A 10,751-nucleotide genomic window follows, 5' to 3' on the forward strand; every position below is an offset into this window, starting at 1 on the left:
CAAATAGAAGGGGAAGAAATGGAGGCAGTGGGAGATTTTACTTTCTTGGGTTCCATGAGCACTGCAGACGGTGACAGCAGTCATGAAATTAGAAGACGCCTGCTTCTTGGGAGAAAGGCAATGACAAACCTAGACAGCATCTTAAAAAGCAGAGACATCACCTTCCCGACAAAGGTCCATATAGTTAAAGCTATGGTTTTTCCAGTAGTAATGTATGGGAGTGAGAGCTGGACCATAAAGAAGACTAGTCACTGGAGAATTGATGCTTTTGAATTATGGTGCTGGAGGAGACTCTTGAGAGTCCCATGGACTACAAGAAGATCAAACCTATCCATTCTGAAGGAAGTCAGCCCTGAGTGCTCACTGGAAGGACAGATCCTGAAGCTGAGGCTCCAATACTTTGGCCACCTCATGAGAAGAGAAGACTCCCTGGAAAAGACCCTGATGTTGGGAAAGATGGAGGGCACAAGGAGAAGGAGATGACAGAGGATGAGATGGTTGGACAGTGTTCTTGAAGCTACCAACATGAGTCTGACCAAACTGCAGGAGGCAGTGGAAGACAGGAGTGCCTGGCGTGCTCTGGTCCATGGGGTCATGAAGAGTCGGACACAACTAAACGACTAAACAACAACATTGTTTGTGTTGCACACAGGTAATTGGGTAGTGGGGGTGTGGGGGGAGAGAATGATGGAGGAGATGTTCAAAAACTGCAACCCCAAACCAGCCTACATACATTCTGTCATGCTTTGTTCACAGGTCTGGTCAGCAAGTGGGGGAATAGCAATGAATATTATGCTTGGAAAATATGGGAACCTGTGGAAACTTAACACGCAAAATGCATGCACAGGGGAAAGAATTCATCTGGACCTAAGATTCCTCATCCTTGATCTATAGGAACATATAGGAAGCTGCTATTGGTCCATCTAGCTCTGTATTGCCTACACTGACCAGCAGCAGATCTCCTGGCCCTGCCTGGAGACACCAGGAATTGAACCTGGAACCTTCTGCATGCAAAGCAGTTGCTCTACCACTGAGCTTACAACCTTTCCTCCATACTTCCTTTGAATATATTTTTTTCTGCTGAGATTATCATTTTGTGCTCTGAATGTTTGGGGTAAAAGTACAGGCTAGATCTAACTGTCACAGCAGATATGACTGTGCTGCATCTCATTCCCAAGCTCTCGTCTGGTGCATCAAATGATGATGATGATGATGATTTATTTATACCCCTCCCTTCTGGCTGGGTTTCCCAGGTGGCATGATGTCAGTAATCCTGAGAGATTTTCCTGCCCTAAATGCCACCAACAATGGTGGGGGAATCTGGCAGTACAGTGATTTGTTTATTTATTTATTTAAATCTATATGTTTATAATACGGGGGGTATTCTTTTTGTTTGTTACTATGCTATGTATTTTTGGTTTTTGTGGACAGAAAGTACCAAATATTATATGAATAAGTACAGGCTATTATCTCCCAAGTAGCTCTAAAATTACTTTTGATACTTCATCCTGGAGCCATTAGTACTGATTTTCAGCTGATTATCATACTGCTAACAGCAGCAAAATAGTGTATTGGAAAAAAATGGAAAAAGAAAGATCCTCCTACCATAACTGACTGGTTAAGGAAAACTTGGCAAACTATGTTAATGATAAAACTTACAAATGAGAGAATCATAATACATTATGATCAAGAAAACAAAATTAATGAGAGGTGGGCCTTGTTTTTTCATTTCTGGAGTGACAAAGTATATGTCAACATTTCCCCTTTTAACTTATTCATGGTACTATGGAGTTTTGGTTACATTGTCCTGCTTCCCTCTTCATATGCCATTTCTTTGTTTTTTTATTTTCGATTTCACGTGTTTTCTTTTCTTTGTTTCTGTTGCATGAGAAGCAAGGCTGTTAATGGTTTTTGCTAAATATGGTTGCAACAATTTAATATTACTAAAATTTAAAAGGAGAGGAAGGAAGAGGAAGAGGAGGAAGAAGAAGGAAGAACCACCACCCTGCTGGATCAGGGCCAACCCCATCTGGTCCAGCATCCTGTTCTCACAGTGGCTGCCCAGATGCCCATTGGAAGCTTGCAAGCAGGACCTGAGCACAAGAGAAATCTCCCCTCCGGCAGTTTCAACAACTGGTGTTCACTGCCTCCAACAGTATTTGTCTAATACTGTATTTGTCTAACCGCTGCCACCCACCCAAGAAAGAGTCCTAGCCCCAGTTGTAGGCATTTTGAGCTGGGCTGTCCCAGACACTGTTGGGGCTGAGGGTGTGTGTATGTGCAATGCCGGCTTCTCCTTAGCCTCTCTTGTTGTTCCTCCGCTGAGAAAGAGGACAAGCATCCTGGGTCAAAGGGTCACGGCAGAGGTCGTCGGAGTACCTCTGGATCAAACACCGGAGGCAATAACTTCCTGTGGTTGGTGGGCCCCTTTTTCTCTCTCTCCCCCACCCCACCCACCCGCCCTGCTCCATTCCTCCAGCGCGGCCTGTCTCAGCTCCCTTGATCCTGCGCTCTCGCTTTTGATCTCTGTGGCATGGGTGTGAGGCATCTAAGGATTGCTTGTGAAACGCAGGCGTGGGGGGGGGGGCTCCAACTGCACTGTTGCTGCTGCTGCTGCTGCTGCTGCTCTGTTAAAAGGCCCTGTTCCTTCTTTCTCTCTGGACACAGTTTCTTCCCTGTGTTTATGAAGTTTTTTTACACCTGTGGAAGAGACCACAGGGGAGATTTTGATGGACTGGAGAGAAGGAAGGTGTTTGAAGTGAGGTAGCCTTTGCCTGGGAAATCCTCTCCCCGCCCCCCCCATTCTATTAATTTGTAAATAATATTCTCCTATTATATGGGTCCCATCGGGCTGACACCCACTCAGCTTTGGCAAGTCTGCAATTTCAGGTCCTCCTCTAAAATTGCTAAATTTCTCCCTTCCTCCTCCTCCTCCTCTTCCTCTACCCCCCACAGAGCCCAAAGCAGGTGGTCTCTAAACATGTTCGGAGTATCTCTCACCACTGAGAAGCTTGATGAAGACAAACCAAGTACCTTTCTCACAAATGTGTGTGGTTTTTTGCTTAGGTAAGTTCTCAGCAGTAATTTTAGTCTGACTTATCCATCACTAATGTATGCAGCTTCCAGCTTGAGAGCTTTGATTCTGGCAAAATTCTCCTTTTCTTTGCACTCAGGAGTTCGTGTGTTTGAAAAACTGTCTTGAACAGGAATGGGAAACCAATAGCCCTCCAGATGCCATCACTCCAACTCCCATCAGCCCCAGCCAGCATTGTCAATGGTCAGGAGCGATGAGAGTTGTGGTCCAAAATACTTGCAGGGCACCAAGTTGGCAAAGGCTGCTTTCTGCTCCCAAAGCCTTGGGTTTTACCCTGCCATAGCTATCTGTATGTTGTCAGGGACGGATTGAGGGGCAGGCGACTCAGGTGCCCGCCTTGGCTGCCAAACTCAGGGGAATCCTATCAAGGACTCTCTGTTCAACTATTTACTCAACAGCTGAAACAAAAATAGTACAAACCTTCGTTTGACCCACATGGGCAGCATTGCATTAATGCTTAGTGTGTTTTTTGATTCGTGGGAAAATTTATGATGTGGCTGCCTGCTCAACAAACGGGGGGGGGGGGGAGAGAGATTTGCACACTAGGACCTCATCATCTTAAATGACAGGGATAAGCCACTTGCACAAATCATGCATCCAAGCCTGAAAATGCAATTTAAAAAATGAAAGAGTTCAAAAAGTTGTACAAATGATAGAATGTGTGCATGTGCAAGATGCATCTCACCTGGGCCATCATTTGCTCTATGGCTGGTTCTGTATGCGATGTCTCTGCACAAGAACAGAATGTGCTATTGGGTGTCATATTTAGGTCCCCAAGAATCTCTGCTCTTCCTTGATTAAGAAGTCAAGTTTCTGGCTCTTATTGTTCACGTGTGTGCGCACATTAGTGCTTTCTGGCAAAACCTTGGAAGCTGAGATGGATTGCTGAATCAGATCAGGGAGTGGGGTTTCAGTGGCTTAAAGCTCTCTGCTTCTCCTCTATCTCTTGCAGAAGCAGAACAAATGATGAAAAATGCTTTTAAAAGGAAAAGGAAACTAACGCAGCTGTGCGAATTTGGTCGCTGAGTGACAACAATGCTTTGGTGACACATAAGGTGGCCCTTTTTGCTCTGGCAGCAAAAAAGATCGGGAAGAAGGAATTGGAATTGCAACTCAGTAGTGTAGACACGGCGGCATCCCTGTTACTGGATATCTTGCACTGCCTCTCTACTGTTTTTATTTGCAGGTGGCTGAGTTATATTTTAAACCAATTGTGATTGTATGAAATTGTCGTGGCCTTTGACTAGTATAATAAACTTATTTAAAGGTAAAGGGACCCCTGACCATTAGGTCCAGCTGTGTCCGACTCTGGGGTTGCGGCACTCATCTCGCGTTACTGGCCGAGGGAGCCGGCGTACAGCTTCCGTGTCATGTGGCTAGCATGACTAAGCCGCTTCTGGCGATCCAGAGCAGCGCACGGAAATGCCGTTTACCTAAACTTGTGTAATTAATGCATGCCATGGAATCTGGGCTCAGGCTTCTGATTGTCCTTTATTTTAATGGAATGCACTCAAGACACGCTTTGCACCAGGGCTGCCCCTATTACTACTCCAGAAAAAAGAAGTTGTAGTCAGAATGAACCTGCAAGTGTGGATGCATGCATGCACAAAACACCCCCAATGTTTGCTGGCAGTGAGGCTTTTGTGTGCAATCCTCCAGTCTGGTCCCATTAACAGGAAGACATTGGTGCTTTCCATAAGCCACTTCTTTAAACAGGAGGCTCCCGGAACACAAGTCATTCTCTGGCCCTCCGCAGCTGAGACATGAGGACGGGGGGGCATCAACTTTGCAATGGAGCAAAGCTGAATCTCCAACCGGCAGGTACATTGAAGCTGTTTTGTTGGCTGATAACTCTTCCTAGCAACAGACAGCACACACACTTCTCCCTGGGGATTTATTTTAGCTCTACCAACTGTTATATGTAGTGCTAGACTTTCTTTTTCTTTTTCCATCACAGCTCTTTAGGGGCTTAACAGCAGCCAACAACAGGCTTTCCCAGGCAGCTCTGTCCCCAATCCCTTAGCAGGCTATATTGCTACTTTCCCATGGGTCTGGAAGAAACCCAGCTGTAAATATGATGCCGTTGATTTAAATTAACAGCAGCTCTCTTGATGAGAGACAGACAGACAGACATATGCTATCTATCATTACAAGGATGCCCCACCTTTCCTGCAAGCAGCTCAAGGTGGCATACAAAGTTATTCCCATTTTATTTTCACAACAACCCTGTGAGCTACTTTAAGCTGAGAGACGTTGCCTGGCCCCAAGGTGCCCAGTGAGTTGCAATTTGAACCCTGGTCCTATTCCAGTTTACTCCTATTAGCTAAATTCATGGAGGTATGTCTATCAATGGCTGCCAACCATATTCTTGGGTGCATGCCAATCTCTGCGTGCTGAGAGATTTCAGGGGTGCTGGTGTATACCCAGGGCCGTCTTAAGGAGATCGGCCGCCCTGGTGCGGCTATCCCTCCGGCGCCCCCGCCATGCCGCCTCTCCGCCGCCTCCCTCCCCCGCTTGCCGCCCCTTGGGAGGGGGGTGGGCGAGCGGGGGGTGAGGGGCGTGGCACTGGAGTGGCGCGGGGCTCTGCACGCCCTTCCAGCACTTCTGGGACAGGAGGCGAGGGCGGTCGGCTCGCACTCCCGCGCTGCGCCGGGCAGCTGGATGGCGCGGCGCAGCCGGACAGCTCGCACTCCGCGAGCAGCCGGAGGGTTGTGCTCCTGTGCTCTGCCGGCCAGCCAGAGGGCGTGGCATGGCCGGCCAGCTCCCTTGCTTCGCCGGGCAGTCGGAGGGCGCTGCCGGCGGAGGCGCCCTCCAGGCCATTGCGCCCTGGTGTGCCGCGCCACCAGCCCCAATGGATGAGACGGGCCTGTGTATACCTCAGACTTGGTTTCCTTAGAATGGAAATCACTGGAGAAGGCGGTGTCTTTGTGATGATGTGGTTTTATTTACACACAAATATACAAGCTGAGCATAAGATGGAAGGGCTCACAGCACATCAACCAGATCTTTCTCCCCCACCCCTTAAGTTTTGGGAGAGAGATGGTCCCAAAGTCATAGTCTTGGAATCAGCATGGAGAGCAAGTCAAGTTGTTCTCCAGCCAGGTGAGAGGAAGGAAGACCTAGTCCCTTTGGAAAGCACCACTAGCTAGTCATTCCTATGGTAACACATATGTACTTGGCCAACTCTTTAGTCATGCAAATAGGACTTGGTTAGGGCCATTAAGAAAACAGACTGGTGTGGCCATTTCAGCAGGTTTCTCCTGCTGGTTTGAAGTGGACCCAAAGATGACATCCAAACTAGTACCTGTAATGATGTCCAATCCCCAAGTTCAGGCTGTAGATTATAGGCCAGGCTTATGTGCTTGCCAGAGCCATCTGACTGGTTACTGATGGAAAGGCGATACTACTAGCTGGGCCATTGGGTCAATCCATTCAATCTAATATCCTTGGCATAGCTCAGTAGCATTGCATCTGTCTTGCATGTAGAAGGTCCCAGGTTCAATCCCTGGGCATCTCTCTTCAGGCAGAGCTGGGCAAGAACCTGGATAGTGGCTGCCAGTCAGTGTAGAAAGTACTGAGCTAAAATAGACCCAATGGTTTGACTCAGTGTAAGGCAAATTAATTCCTATGTTTATACGATGGCCTTTGGTTATTGACTGTGCATTGTGATGAAGTTGATTGTGTCAGCTTTTATATGGTAGGAAGAGTTAGAGGTGCCCTCTTTTTTGTATTTATAGATAATCTTTTTGCTGTTTTTAAGTTTTTGTATATTTTATGTATCTTTTTTGTAAGCTGCCTTGAGTCTTCTTTTTTTTGAGATGGTGCCTGTGAAAGATATTCCCAGGGTAGAATTTCCCCTGTTAAACCCTCCTGCATAGTTTTTCGCAAAGCCCTTGGACAATGCTGCAATTCATCAGTCTCTTACATTTTCTGGTCCCTTAGCTATGAATTTCAGGAGGTGGGAACAGGGTGATTTGGGGAGAGTAAATGTGGAATTTGCTTATTTAATTAAGGACTTCCCTAATTCCCACCCCCTTAATAATCTAAGCACTGGAATGCTTGTCTAGTTAATGTATTTATTCTGGCTAAGTTAGTTGAAATTAACTCTCACTTATATACATGAGATAAGTTAAACATCTCTAGGGATGAGCAAGAAATTCAATTCAGTTTGCATTTAAAGGTGAGCCTACCAATTTCTCACATTCTGAAACAATGTATGGTCAGAGTAATGTGTAAGAAAATGCACATTGAGGGGGTAAAGTGTGCATAAGAATACATATATTAGTAAAAAAAAGAAAGTACAGAAGTGCCAAACACTGAAAATAGCATTACAAAAATGTGCATAATAGGCAACATTGCATTAAAAATTTGTTCACTGGGAGAAATCTGCAGTAAAACGTCAATGAATTTTCCTGAGCATTAAAAACCTTGTATGTTTGTGAATGTGCAAATTGATGCAAAGTGCAGGGAACTGAATTTAGGACTGGGAAAATGGGGAACTGAGTGAACTAGAATTGACAGTGCCTTCCTTCTTTAGTCATGATTAACTTGGAACTAATTTCTAAATGAACGACTCGGATGCATTTTAAGTCTGAATACATAGCCCCAGATTGAAAGGTGGAGTAAAATTGTTGAAGACAGGGGGTACTGCCAACTTGAAGAAAACTTAGTTGATTAATTGTATGGTTTTTAGTTGATTGATCAAATGAGGGGCGAAACTAGGGTTTATTTCACCCTGGTCAAAGACCCAGTTTGGCAAAAAAACAACAACCACACATTTGCATACAGACACACACAGGCTGGGAGCTTCAATGGCACCCTTCTGGAGGTTTCACCCGGGGGGGGGGGGACCGGCAAAAAATCCACATAGGAATGGGAAAATACCATGGAAGTTGGCTTGGGTTTTCTTTGTTTTTGGATCATGTGTCAACCCTGTTGCAATGCGACACCATTTTAGAAGAGGCATCGTGCTATGTGTGTGTATGAGAGAAAATGATTCCCCTAAGAAGATGCCTGCTACTCACGTTTTTGTCAGTTCTTGAATAAAAATCATAAACAAAAAATGGTGTTACAATTACAGTTAGCTCAGCAGCAGAACGGTCGAGCTTTGCATGCAGAAAGTCCTAGATTTAATTCCAGGCATCTCCAGTTAGGGCTGGGAGCGACTGACTTCCTGGGACCTTGGAGATCCTTTGCCAGTTAGTTGACAATACTGAGCTAGATGGACCAGTGGTCAGACTCAACATGAGGTAGCTTCCTATGATCCTAACAGGAGAGAAAAGCCCTGCTGCGCCAGACCATCTATGTATGCCTATCTAGTCCAGCATTCTGATAGGAGCACAATAGCTCTCTTGACCCCCAGGAACTGGTATTTTACCTCTCCGACCAGAGGTGATAGCCTTGTCCTCCATGAATTTGTCTGACCGCCTTTGAAAGTTGTCTAAATGGGTGGCCATCGCTATGGCATGTGGCAGCAAATTCCTTAGATGTGTGAAGAAGTGCTTTTCTTATGTCTGACCTGAATCCCCCAACCTTCAACTCAATCAGATGACCATGAGTTCTAGCATTAACGAGAGAGACAGATCCGATAAATAGTTCAACCCTAGTCATAAACAAAGCAGTATTGTCATTTTTTTAAAAGGCCTTCGGTGGTGTTTGAACACCCTTGTTGTGGCTAAGAAGAACAGTACATGCAGGGTTTAAGCTGGGCTGAGGTGGCTGTGGTTGGCTGTTGAAGGCCGAATCAGAAAGTCTTCTTGGTGAAGTGGCAATGGGAGATGTTGCTATCAAAAGGCAGCCAAGGTAAAAGTGAGTTTTGCGTCAACCCTTTTCTGGCAATGGCCTTGTAAAGCTCAGTACTCTTGCACTGCCCTAACCTGCGGTGACAGGGTGCTGTGACAGGTAATCTCAGTTTCACATGTCTAGCTGGAATGTTCATCAGAGTCAAATGCCCATTACTATGTGCATACAGTTGTACCTATGGTTTTCGAACAGCTTAGTTCTCGAACGTTTTGGCTCCCAAACCCGGAAGTGAGTGTTCCGGTTTGTGAATGTGTTTTGGAAGCCGAATATCCGACGCGGCTTCTGATTGAGTACAGGAAGCTCCTGCAGCCAATCAGAAGCCGCATCTTGGTTTTCTAACGTTTTCGGAAGTCGAACGGACGTCCGGAACAGATTCCATTTGAGAACCAAGGTACGACTGTACCATGTTTAAGGCACATGACGTCCGTCCTCCCCAAGAATATTGAGAACTGTAGTTTCTGAAGCATGCTGGGAGTTGTAGCTGGGTGGGAGAGTTTTGCTTGCAGTTCATGGCTAGCCAGAGAGAAGCACTCTGTACATGCTCAGGTGAACTTCCTGTTGCTTTGAATACTGGAGAGTAGACTCCTGGCATTTAAACAGATTTCTAAGTGAGTAAGTTCCAGTACTGAATCCTGACCTAGATGTACTCTTCATGATCCCCTGCAAAGTGGGATGACCTTTTTCACATAAATCGGCTGTGACTTGCCCAGCCTGGCTTAGCACGAGAAACAGAACTCTGTTGCAGATGTGTTGCTAGGATGGTGCAGTTAACAGAAGTGCTTAGCATAGCGAATCAGTCCCAGCCAGCATACTCAGTAGTCAGGGATGATGGCAGCTGTAGTCCAAAAACATCTAGAGGGCCGCAGGTTTCCCACCCCTGCTTTAAACTAAAGATGAGCTGAAATGAAGGGAGGGCATCTGGTTTGCATGCTGCTGCCGGTTAGTGTAGACAATACTGCGCTAGATGGACTAAGGCAGATTCTTATGTTCCTATCCCAGCTTTTATGCCAGATACCAGTTTCTGCATTTATAGATTAACCTGTCCTATAATTCAGCAGCCACATAACCATAATTGTACTCAGAATTTCTATTAACAGCTTGACATTTTGCCATCCAGGCTTCCTTGGTGTGTCCAGGAGGAACTGTCTCCATTCAGGTGAAGAGGACACAGAGCTATTTAACAAGGAAGTTTTGACCTCTGCATGTTCCTTGTTAGCTGGTATAGACATGAGCCCTCAGCTTTGCAAAGCGACTTGTGTTGTGCTTGTTGGTCCGTTTAGCCATAAACACATTGAGAATTGCCTTCCAGAAACAGACTCTTGAACAAGGAACATTCAGCCAGATTCCTCTGTAAACTCACAAGCAATGCTTGGAGGAGATAGCTGCCCACTCCCCTTTGTCTTTTCTCAGTATATCCAGAAAGGGCAGCTAATTTGGTACCCTACATATGTCATTGGACTACAGTGCCCATCATGCTTGACCGCATAGGCTATGGGATTCTGGCTCCAACAATGTCTGGGGGGCACAATGTCGGCAACCCCTGAGGCGTACTGCCCCTACAGGGAGGAACTGGTATTATTAAGAGTGCCCCATAGTGGTCATTCCACACTGTAAGAAATCAAAATTTTAATGTGGCAGCATCAACTCTCTGGAACTCCCTGCTGATTGATATTAACTAGGAGCCTTCGTTGTACAGTTTAGGCAAACCTAACCGGACATATATTGGTTATGTTATTGTTTATTGACAGGCTACTTCTTTGATCCAAAGGCCCTCTGGGTGGTGAACAGAATATTAATGGCAAAAACTAAACAAAACACCACAGCAGTACAATTTAGTAAATAAATCAAAACAATA

Source organism: Lacerta agilis, chromosome 13, assembly GCF_009819535.1.
Source record: "Lacerta agilis isolate rLacAgi1 chromosome 13, rLacAgi1.pri, whole genome shotgun sequence".
Taxonomy (NCBI): Eukaryota; Metazoa; Chordata; class Lepidosauria; order Squamata; family Lacertidae; genus Lacerta; species Lacerta agilis.